The sequence below is a fragment of the Panthera leo genome, chromosome B3 (assembly GCF_018350215.1).
Source record: "Panthera leo isolate Ple1 chromosome B3, P.leo_Ple1_pat1.1, whole genome shotgun sequence".
Taxonomy (NCBI): domain Eukaryota; kingdom Metazoa; phylum Chordata; class Mammalia; order Carnivora; family Felidae; genus Panthera; species Panthera leo.
This window is the reverse complement of record NC_056684.1, coordinates 6,523,033-6,535,058: the sequence shown is the minus strand read 5'-3', so window position 1 is coordinate 6,535,058 and position 12,026 is coordinate 6,523,033. Positions and strand designations below refer to the sequence as shown.

The 12,026-nt window shown below is 45.9% G+C and overlaps 1 protein-coding gene across 3 annotated transcripts in view; it reads left to right on the top strand.

Annotated features, from left to right (window-relative positions):
* Window positions 1-12,026, top strand: part of ABHD2 (abhydrolase domain containing 2, acylglycerol lipase) — a 105,232-nt gene that overhangs the window by 43,388 nt on the left and 49,818 nt on the right. The gene's annotated exons all lie outside the window — the stretch shown is intronic.

Here is a 12,026-nt window from a genome sequence, read left to right as displayed (position 1 = left end):
TCTCCCTCTCTCTCTCTGTCTCTCTCTCTCAAAAATAAAAATAAACATTAAAAAAAAAGAAAAGGTGTTTTTCTCTTTTCCAAGTCACTTTTTCTCAAGAAGCTAGTGGAAGCCAGCCTCTCCCAAAGGAAGGAAGCCAAGGAAGAGTGGCCTTGGGGCCCGGGATGCAGGAGGGAGCTGAGGGGTCCTTGCAGGATGGAGGGAGGGCTCCCCGAACGGTGTCTCCAGGAGAAAGTGAAACCACTGATTGCCTGATGTCTTTGTGCAGAAACCTAGTGTCCCTCAGAATTTGGAAATAAGCTGGCGGTCGATGCGCTAAGCTACTGAGGAAATGACAAAAGTGATAACCTGGGGAAAATGAGGAACTTTACCAAAAGGATATGTGACTGAGTTGTGACTGATTTACATCATCATATGAACACTGAAAATTAACGTAACCAAAGGTGTTGCTGTACCAAGGTTGAAAGAACGAGGGAGGGGACGGTGCGTGTTTTAGGGGCGGTGTATTAGAGCTGACGGTCTCCACAGCAGGGAATTCAGTAGGCTACCAGGAAACGCGTGCAAAAGCCAGCCCTCCAGGCACGGCATCCAGAAGTACGGAGGCACGTATGGGGTGACAGGGACCCTAAAAGACTTGAAAATAGCAGTCTCTCCGAAGCAGGAATTGGGAGTGGAGAAGGTGAGGAGCCATCTTGTTGGAATATGGACACGTATGTTGACTGAAATGAAGAAAGTAATCTAGAAAGGAAAAAATGGAATATGGGAAGATATTCCACCAGCACCGCTTATCGTGGTAGACGTTGGGCACAGACGTGCCCCACGGTAGAGACAGCAATAGTGTAACGCAGGGGAGAGCACGTGGGCGGTCAGGTCAGACACGCACTGGGGTTCAAAGGCAGGGTCTGCTGCTTACCAGCTCTTGGGACACTTGGTTTTCTGGTCTATAAACAAAGGGGATTTCCCAACAGTAAGAGTTGCTGTAGAGGGTAAATCAGATTACGTAACGCACCCATACAAGGTGCTACGTAAATGTTTACTCCCTAAATTGTAGCTACTAAACAGGATAGAATTTTGTGCAGCCATCTAGAACTTAATATAGTAACTATGGATATGGGGGAAAAAGGACAAAATTACATACTTACATATTACTATTTAACGAAGTAAATACTCTAAATTCAAATAAATACAGATATAAAGGAAACAAAAATGAAGTCCTTTTGTAAGGGTTGTGAGGATATGGACGAATTTTAAACTTCTTATTTCTTCTAGCTGTTTCAACTTGATACGAAATAAAATCAGAAGGACTCTGAACATACACTCCATCCTTCATGGTTTTGAAAGCCAGGTGTCGTTCATTGCCAATAATAAGTATAAGCAGTGACACCAGCCGCTCGCTGCCTTTCGCATTTGTCCTTCACGGGTAAAGAGAGAGAGAGACTTTGCTTTAGCAGAACTTTCTAGAACGTGCTTATCTGTATGGTTTTGCGGTGCTCTGTCTTGTTGTGTGGACAAGAATGAAGGGTTGGTGCCTGGGCTGTGGTGCCTCTTCACAAGGGTGGAGTTGCTGACTCTTTGAGGAACTGTTTTCCTGCGTTCTCATGCCCGAGGAGAGGGCAGCCATTTTGGCAGAGCAACCCCACAGCCGTCAACAGTGGCTTCTTTCAGCTTTTTGGAACTGTGTTCCTCTCCTTGAAAGCTCCAGGGCAGCTGTATCATTTCCTTCCTCTCGCTTTCAGCTCAGGGCTCACCTTGCTCAAGAAGCAGCGGCTGTTTCCCAGAAGTTCTCTCCACCAGTAGAGCCTGTGACCTTGCTCTCTCTTTCCTCCGGTGTTGTCCTTGCTGTCCTTAGGCTCCCCCATGTATCCGAGTGCATTTATCACGGTTACACGTTCCCAGTTTCTTGATTTTTTTTTTTTCACGCAAAACCAGCACTTACACACACATGCACGCTCACATATTGCTTTTCCTTTTATTGCACGGGGCCGCATACCGTATACTCTGTGCACCTCGCTCCTCTTCGTGAAATATCACCGAGAGGTGTTGCCACGTGAGTGTAGGAATCGCCTCCGTCACGCGCTGGTATTCCAGAATGGAGACTCCTGTTTCATCCCTCTGCTGATGGAGGTTTCATTTGTTTCTGACCCACTTTCACAATGCCATAACACGTCATTTTGCATTGACGGATGCGTACCTGTCCGTGGAGGAAAAACTGGAAATGGAATCGCTGGGTCGGAGGGGAATGTGCATGGAAAACGTTGGCCAGTGCCCTCAGCCCGTCCGCGCCAGCCCCAAGGGAGAGTCTCTTCCCCCCATACCTTGCCAACAGAAGGGGGTCTCCTACTTTTTTATACTTGCCCATCTGGTAGGCAAAAAGTATTTTCCTACTGTGATTTTTTATTTGTATTTCCCCTTATGAAAGAGGCTGTGCGTCTTTTTTACATTTAAGAACAATTTTTCTTTCCCTCTCTATTAACTGCGTATTGGTAGCCACTGCCCATTTTCTGACAGTTGTTGGTCTTTTTCCTGATCACCTCGGAGAGTTCTGTATGTACTGGGGATATTAGCCCTTTGTGATATGCGATGCAAATATTTATTCTCAGTTTGTCATTTGTCTTTTACTTTGCCCATGGTGGTATTTGCCATGCGAAGTTTTTAAAAAAAAAAAAATGTTTGCAGAGTTAAATCTTTTGATTGTTTCTTTCGGCTTCTGGGATTTCTGTTTTTCTTAGAAAGGTCTTCATTGTACGATATATATATTTTTTAATTCCACACTTTTTTCTAGCACACGTATGATGCCATTTTCTACTTTGAAATAAACTTTCTCTGGAATTTATCCTGGCACGAAGTGTGGCTCCAACTGAAATTTTTGTCAATGGCTTCCCTTTACTCAACACTGTTTATTGAACAAGCCATCTTTACCCCATTTACTGAAATGTCACCTTTTTCTCCAACTAAATTTCTCGGATATATTTAGGTATATTTCCAGTCTGTTCCATTCTGTCGATAATCCTGAATATATATATATATATCATTAGCAGATTCATAGTTTTTAAATGTTTTTTTTATTATAGGCATTGGGGGTGGTGCTAACTCCCCCTCACTTACACTTCTTTTCATAATTTCCTTGGTAATTATAGCTGGTTCAGTTTTCCGTATGAACTTTAGAATGCTTGTTTGATTTCAAATACGAAAAAAAAAACTTTTTTTTTTTTACTGTGACTCTGTTACACTTATAGGAAACTGAGGGAGATTTAGCATGCTTGTAGTGCTGTGTTTTCCAATGCAAGTTTTTTTGTTCCACTCTCTAAAGCCCTAAAGCGCATTATAAAATTTTCTTCTTAATCTTCTCATGGTCGTGATCTCCCTGGGAACAGGAACAGAGTAAAGTTTTGAATGTGGGTTAGCAGTGATGACGTATATAGTTACTGACAGAAGCATATTTTTTATTAAATATTTTAAGAACACATCTTTTTCTTTCTTTTTTTTTTTTTTGCTATTTGTATTTTATTTTTTAGTTTTTCTTTTTTTGTGTGTGATTTATTGTCAAGTTAGCTAACGTACAGTGTATACGGTGTGCTCTTGGCTTCCGACGTAGATTCCTGTGATTCATCACTTACCTACAACACCCAGTGCTCATCCCAACAAGTGCCCTCCTCAGTGCCCATCCCCCGTTTTCCCCGCCCCCCCATCCCCTACCACCCTCAGTTTATTCTCTGTATTTAAACATCTCTTATGGTTTGCCTCCCTCTCTGTTTGTAACCTTTTGTTTTTCTTTCCCTTCCCTCATGGTCTTCTGTTAAGTTTTTCAACTTCCACATGTGAGTGAAAACATACGATGTCTGTCTTTCTCTGACTGACTTATTTCAATTAACATAATACCCTCCAGCTCCATCCACATTGTTGTAAATGGCATGGTTTCATTACTTTTCATTGCTAAGTAGTATCCCATTGTGTATATATACACCACATCTTCTTTATCCATTCATCAGTTGATGGACATTTGGGCTCTTTCCATAATTTGGCTATTGCTGAGAGTGCTGCTATAACCATTGGGGTCCCTGTGTCCCTATGCATCAGCACTCCTGGATCCTTTGGATAAATTCCTAGCAGTGCTATTGCTGGGTCCTAGGGTAGTTCTATTTTTGATTTTTTGAGGAACCTCCACACTGTTTTCCAGAGTGGCTGCACCAGTTTGCATTCCCACCAACAGTGCGCGAGGGTTCCCCTTTCTCCACATCCTCGCCAACATCTGTTGTTTCCTGAGTTGTTAATTTTAGCTACTCTGACCAGTGTGAGGTGGTATCTCATTGTGGTTTTGATTTGTATTTTCCTGATGATGAGTGATGTTGAGCATCTTTTCACTTGTCTGTTAGCCATCTGGATGTCTTCTTTGGAAAAATGTCTATTCTGTCTTCTGCCCATTTCTTCACTGGATTATTTGTGTTTTGGGTCTGGAGTTTGGTAAGTTCTTTATAGATTTTAGATTCTAACCATTTATTTGATATGTCATTTGCAAATATCTTCTCCCATTCTGCTGGCTGCCATTTAGTTTTGTTGATTGTTTCCTTTGCTGTGCAGAAGATTTTTATCTTGATGAAGTCCCAATAGTTCATTTTTGCTTTTGTTTCCCTTGCCTCTGGAGACGTGTCAAGTAAGAAGTTGCTGGGGCTGAGGTCAAAGAGGTTGTTGCCTGTTTTCTCTTCTAGGATTTTGATGGTTTCCCGGCTCACATATGGGTCTTTCATCCATTTTGAATGTACTTTGGTGTTTTAAGAAAGTGGTCCGGGTTCATTCTTCTGCATGTTGCTGTCCATTTCTCCCAGCATCGTTTGCCAAAGAGACTGTCTCTTTTAGAATTAGATATTCTTTCCTGCTTTGTCAAAGATTATTTGCCCATACATTTGTGGGTCCAATTCTGGGTTCTCTATTCTATTCCATTGGTCTATGTGTCTGTTTTTGTGCCAATACCATGCTGTCTTGATGATTACAGCTTTGTAGTACAGGCTAAAGTCCAGGATTGTGATGCTTCCCGCTGTGGTTTTCTTTTTCAACATTACTTTGGCTATCTGGGGTCTTTCGTGGTTCCATGCAAATTTAGGATTGTTCTAGCTCTGAGAAGAATGCAGGATTGCATTGAATGTGTAGATGGCTTTGAAGAACCCACCTTTTTTCTAACGTTGTGGCTTGCCATTTTGTGAATTATTTTCTGCACATGAAGGAAAAGCAAGGCATGAGCTTGATGTTGCCATGTCAGCATCTTAATTCTTAGAAGTCGTCTCTTGATTAAGGCATTCCTGGAGAGCATTCCAGGTAGATCATCCAAGACCTTCACATTTAGGTATTCTAGGTCCCCCATGAGGAATAGTAGCAAATCCAATGTGACTTTTCAGCTCCCGTCTCCCCTCTTGCCCAGACCTGGCACAGATTTCGAGGTGGCCTCGGGCTGAGAAGCAGACCAAAGGCAACCCTGGATCGGGCAGAGAGCAGCCGGTTGACATCTGTGTGAGTGACAGGGGAGGGGGGTCAGGGGAGACAGGGACAAAACAGAGGTAGGTGTCCAGTGTGCTGGGCATCAGCACACGCCCTGTCTGGTCAGCACCAGCAGGTTTCCCAAATCCCTAATTTAGCAATAGGGAGGGTGAGGCTGGGAGGAGTGGGCTCTGGGCAAAGGGTAGATGAGCCGAGCGAGTCTACAATACAGTCTCCTACCTGGGTAACTAATATGTGACTGGCTCTCGGCAGGACAGGCTCTTTCATGGGTGACACTTGGCAGGTGGAACCCTGCAGCCTCTTCATAAGCTACAAGCCCCCTGAAAGCAGCGTCAAGACCAGGTCCAGAGGCACAGGAAAGAGGGTTGTGCTTTCCTCTGCGTAGGGAGGGGTGTGACCGGTCCGAAAAGGTATTTGCGGAGCAGAAAGATAATGGGATCAGATACGTTTAACGTGTGAATACAATCCTGAGGGTTTCTAACTGGTTTTCTTTGAACTTGAAAATTGAGTTTATTTTTCCTTGAAGCAAAAGAGCATGGTTTGTTTTTAAGCAGTTTTATCGTGACTCCTTTACCTGTTCTAACATTCGTGTCTTATAGCTCGCACAGGATAGAGGATGTGTCATAGATGTGCCACCTCGGCCTGGTGGCCTCTGTCCCATGTTTAGAAACCAGTCACAGGAACAGAATTTGATTTCTCTCGTTTCCTCAGGCCACTTTTGGTCACTTCTGGCAGAAACAGAATGTATCTCTGCATTGGAATTTTCCTGTGCATAATCCTGAAATTCAGGAATAGAACATCTAGCAACGACGGTGAAAATGTAATGTGCGACAGCTGTGAAGAAGTATTTGCCCGGTGGGGGAAAACGCTGTGCGCAAAGCAGATTTCTGATGAGCTTATTAATGGGTGTTTGGGAAGCTGAATCTGCCACTTGCCACTCTGAGATGAAAGTCCCGAAGCAAATGATGAAGTCCTTTCCCTGCCTCCCCAGTAGCACTGGTGTGATGTCGTGCAGGGTCCGCCCCACGGGTGGAGAAGGCTGACGCCCAGTGGGGTAGGCTCACATCGGCCAGGCCGGATGAGGGGAGAGAGGCCACAGGGGGAACCACAGGGGTCCGTAGGAGGAGGAGCAGGAGTCCTGAGTTCAGGGCCTGTGGAGGGGAAGCTCTGGAAGGTCAGGATCCAGGGTAAATGCCTGTAAATGTTCCCCTGACCTCGAAAGGGCCCTATAGCTTCCCTGCTTCCTCACCACACACACACACACACACACACACACACACACACACGTGCTCACGTGCACACCTGCACGTATGCGTGTGTGTGCACATGTGCACACACACGCACAATGACCTGGAGCTCAGTTTTCTGACTTCTGGAGCTGCCACAAAACTTTGCCCCCTGCGTGCACCCCCTCTCCCCCCCTCCCACTGACGCTCATCCTAATTAATTTAGCCTCCCTCATTAACAGAGGATAAAAATGCTTCCCCAAATCAGACACCTCTTGCCTTTCCACAGCACCTCCAGCCTCTCTCCTGCGTCTCCTTACTTTTGGGGAGACCCTGCCCTCGTCCTAGAAATATTCAAATGTGAATTCAAATGAATCACCCTCCAGATGATTAATCTGCCCAAAAGAACTTCGCTGACATTAAGAAGTCGGCTACAGTTGTGAAACACATGTGAAATCAAAGAAATGGTTTTTTGTTTCATGTATGCGAAGAAAACCAAAGTGGAGTTCTAACAACTTCAGTTCTCAGTTGGGAGAAACATGATTTAATATAACGTGCGGACAGATGATTAGACAGGAAAAAAACAGGCACAAAGACGTTTGTTATTTTAATCTGTGTCTGAGGGAGTTGATGTATCTTGACTGTGCCATAGTAGGAAGAGCTCTGAACTGAAGCCAGACGCTTGTCCTCTCAGCCTGACGTTGCAAAATGAGGCAAGTCAAGGCTCTGTTTTTCTCATCTGTAAAACAGGGGCGATACCGTCACTCAGAGCTGTTGTACGGACTAAACGAGAGACGGTCCAGTCCTTGACACAGAGGTCGGATGCTCAGAACGTCCCTGCTCTCTGAGGACTTCACGCTCCCTGTCTTAACTCAGACCGCTATAACAAAATGCCGTGAAATTGGTGGCTTAGACGACAGGTATTTATTTTTCACTGTTGTTGGAGGCTGGTAAGTCCAAGATGAGGTGTCAGCAGATCCGGTTCCTGGTGAGAGCCGTCTTCCTGGCTTGTAGATGGCCACCTTCTCTCTGTGGCCTCGGGAGAGCTGTGGTCTCTCCCCCTCTTCTTGTAGGAACACCAGTCTCACCTTGGGGCTCTCCCCTCATGACCTCATCTAAACTCACTCACCTCCCAAAGGCCCCACCTCCATGTACCATCACAGCGAGGCGGGGGGGGGGGGGGGGGTCAGGGCTTCAACACATGAATGTTGAAGGGACACAGACGTTCGGTCCTTAACACTCCCCATCACGCACTGGGTTAAACTGGTACTTCTCAGCCATGTGACTAAGCTTCCCCATAAGATCACCCCCTTCTGCCTTTCTGACCCCAGTTCCCAGTCACCTCCATGACAGTAGTTGTCTGTCCTCGTGTGCTTTCACCCCCAGACTGTGAACCCTCCGTGAGCAGATTAGGCTTGCTAATCTCTGAATTTTATTGACTCAATATATAAGAACCAAAAGAAAACAGAGGCCGAGGCAGGCTGTCCGAGAACAGGTCTTTGGTTTGGTCCCAGATGCCAGCTGCTTGCTCCAGGAGGCATCTCTGGTCCCTGTTGTCACTCGCAAATCAGATCTCTTGTTCAGAATAAAGGTCATCTTTCTGCTCACTGGACAAATATTTTTCTTGAAATGGAAATGTTTTTTTTTTTTTACCTGAATGTGTGCTTGCAGCAGAGAGGAGGGCCTCGTGAGATGGGCATTCTCTGGAGATTGAGGAAACGTCCTGAGCCCATGTCTCCTAAACGGCCCCAGCACCTGACTCGCTTTCTGGCTGCTGGTTGGCACAAAGCCAGCCAAGGACACTATCAGCCACTTGAAAGTGAGGTTTGCAGGACATTGTCACTCCTGAAGTGACACTGAAGTGTCCCTTTGGTTTGGGCTTGCGGAAGGAGAGGGAACCGTGAGGGGCAGAGTATAAAATGGCGGACCCGTGTCTGTAGAGTGAGCGGCCTGCCCAGGGGACAAGGTCGGGGCCTGTGGACTTGGGAGGCTTCGAGTCAAGGGCTGCGTTCACAAATGCTAATGTGTAAAGTTACAAACCCTTGAGAAGAGGGCCACTCATTTTGTCAGATGACCTTTTAAACCTCGACAGTAAGTTCTAGATGCATAGCCAAGGTGGGGTGGCTGTGGGGGCCCCAGGAAATCCTGCAGATAGATTGCTGTGTTTTGGGAGCTCCTTCTGCCCAGTACCTTTGAGTTTCGGCGGGGTGTGAATTAAAGAGGAATTCCTTGCTGCTTTTTTTTTAATGTTACAATATTTAACTATTACCTGATGCTCTTTCTAGCGGAGTTCTATCACGTGTCTACTGAACATATGCAGATTCAACTGTGTACACCGGGAAAGAGAGAACCACGCACGTGCACACACGCTCGTATGCACACACGCACGTGTGCACGCGCACACCCATACACACAGGTGCGTGCACACACGCACTGTCGCGCTCGACTCCATCCGTGCTGGGCACTCGGCACTTCCCCACTCGGGAAGCAAGTGCAAGGCCCCGCGGGCCCTGTGACTCTGTGCAGGAGGCAGCATCGGCCGTGCTCGTTTGCTTCACGGCACAACCCTAACCTCAAGGCCCCGGTGCTGCCTGCGCTTCGTGCAGCCCCAGCCACCCGCCGGCACTGGAAGAGCACCGCCGGGCCCCGCTCGCTGAGACAGCGTGTTCCTTCCTCAGGCATGTTCGGGGGTATTTGCCTCTAGTGGGAAGTTTCACCCTTTACCTTGAGGACCAGGCCGTGGGTGAGACGTGACCACACCACACTGCCGTGGAGGAAGGGGTCGCTCCCGAATGGTCCGCCCTGACGATCATTGTCTTGAACTTGCCAGAGCCCTGGAATTTGGTCTGCGTGTTTGTCCTTTCTCCTGTTTGCTGTCAGCTTCTGGCCTGGAGGCCCTTACGTACTGTTTCTCAATAAGCAGATTTATATCAGGAATAAATACCAGGGCTCGCCGTGTTGTTGAAAAACCCCTGGTTGGCAGTAGCTTTAGAAATGGGCAACACCTTGGGGCGCCTGGGTGGCTCAACCAGTTGAGCGTCCAACTTTGGCTCGGGTCGTGATCTCACAGTCCATGACTTTGAGCCCCGCGCCGGGCTCTGTGCTGACAGCTCTGAGCCTGGACCCTGCTTCGGTTTCTGGACCCTCTTTCTCTGCCCCTCCCCTGCTCATGATCTCTCTCTCTCTCTCAGAAATAAATAAACATTAAAAAAAAATTTCGTAATGGCCAACACCAGAATATGCATATGTTAATTTGATATATTTTTAAAGCTAGAGGCTGGCTGTTGACTATTTAAGATATGTGAAGTCCCATTTACATTGGTTCTAGATAAGCCCAATATTTTTTTTTTGTTGTTTATTTTTGAGAGAGAAAGAGTGCGTGCATGAGTGGGGGAGAGGCAGAGAGAGGGAGACAGAGAATCCGAAGCGGGGCTCGAACTCACAAACCGTGAGATTGTGACCTGAGCCAAGATCAGATGCTTAACTGGCTGAGCCTGTCAGTGGCCTGCCCACCCACCCCTCCACAGACCCTGAGTGGCCCCAGCATTATCGGTCTTCTCCCCTACCTACTTCTGTATTACCTTCCAGCCGCTATCGTCTCCTTTGTTGGTTCCGAGTCTCTTGCCTTTCTTGGCCCAGGAAGGAGGAACATGCCAGAGTAGAGTGTGAGCTAGGTTCTAGCCACCTGCACTGCCATAGGAGGAGTCAGGAGGGGCAGAACCCAGGGACATTTAAAATACAAGCGTTTTCATCCAAGTGATGCTAACATTAAATCATCCTAGAGAATACTTTCTGAAACAAATTCTACTGACCCAGTGTGATTCCATGATGATTTTTTAACGCAAGACAGTTCAATTTTATCTTTATCAGGTTTGTTTTCCATTTAAATTTTACCACGAAGCTTAGAAGCAGTTTCTTGTCCACATGATGTGTCACTGACTATAGCTTCTGCTGTAGCAAGTTTTCTCATGGCTATTATTCCCACCAAGTCCAATTCTCTAGGTTACGTTTTGCAAGTCTAAATGCTTTTATAAAAGCTGGATTCTTTTGTCAATTTTTAGACAGTCCCATAGTATATACCGCATGCAGTTTTGACTGTTGCCAACTGTATTCTGCTTCAAGCCTTTCCACCGACAATAGCCATTGTAGGAATGAATGAGACTGATTGTATGTGTTTATTTCTCAACTAATTCATTTTTAAAATTGTGATAAATATTAAACGTAGAGATGGAAGTAGAGACAGAGTGGAAAGGAATGGCCTGCCGTCAAAAGAGTAGGTTTAATATCACTAAGATGCTGTAACAATGAAAAAAAAAAAAAAAACAGTAAAAAACAAGTGTTGGTGACAATGTGGAAAGATTGGAACTATCATGTGTTTCTGGTAGGAGCGTAAAATTGTGCAGCTACTATGGAAAATAGTTTGGAGGTTCCACAAAAAGTTAAGCATAGAATTACCATATGACCCGGAAATTCTGATCCTAGATATATACCCAAAAGAACTGAAAACAGGTATTCAAACAAATACTTGTATGCAGATGTCCACAGCAGCCCTGTTCACAGTTTCCACCTTTCACCAAAAGGTGGAAACGACCCAATGTCCATCAACTAATACATGGATAAAGAAAATGTGGTAGGTATGTGCATATAATGAAATCTTATTCAGCCATAGAGAGGAATGAAGTGCTGATACATGCTACAACATGGATGAACCTTGAAAACTTTATGCTAAGTGAAAAATCACAAGACAAGAAGTCACATATTCAATGATTCCATTTCTAGAAAACATCCCGAATACAGAATTCCATAGAAACTGGAAGCAGATTAGTGGTTTCCAGGGGTAGAGGGAGGGGAGAATGGGGAGTGACTGCTTAACACACACGAAGTTTCCTTTTGGAGCAAAGAAACGTTCATCACCATATAGAGGTGATAAGCATACAATATTGTGAATGTACTAAATGCCATGGAATTGTACACTTTAAAGTGGTTCGTTTCAGGGGCGCCTGGGTAACTTGGTTAAGCGTCTGACTCTTGATTTCAGCTCAGGTTATGATTTCACAGTCATGGGGTTGAGGCCTGTGGCAGGGCTGCTTTAGATTCTCTCTCTCTCTCTCTCTCTCTCTCTCTCTCTCTCTCCCTCCCTCCCTCCCTCCCCCCCCCCCCCCTCCCTTCCTCCCTCCCTTCTTCTCCCTTTCTCTCTCTCCCTCCCTTCCTTCCTCTCTCTCCCTCCCTTCCTTCCTCTCTCTCCCTCCCTCCCTTCCTCTCTCCCCCTCCCTCCCTTCCTCTCTCCCTTCCTCCCTTCCTCTCTCTCCC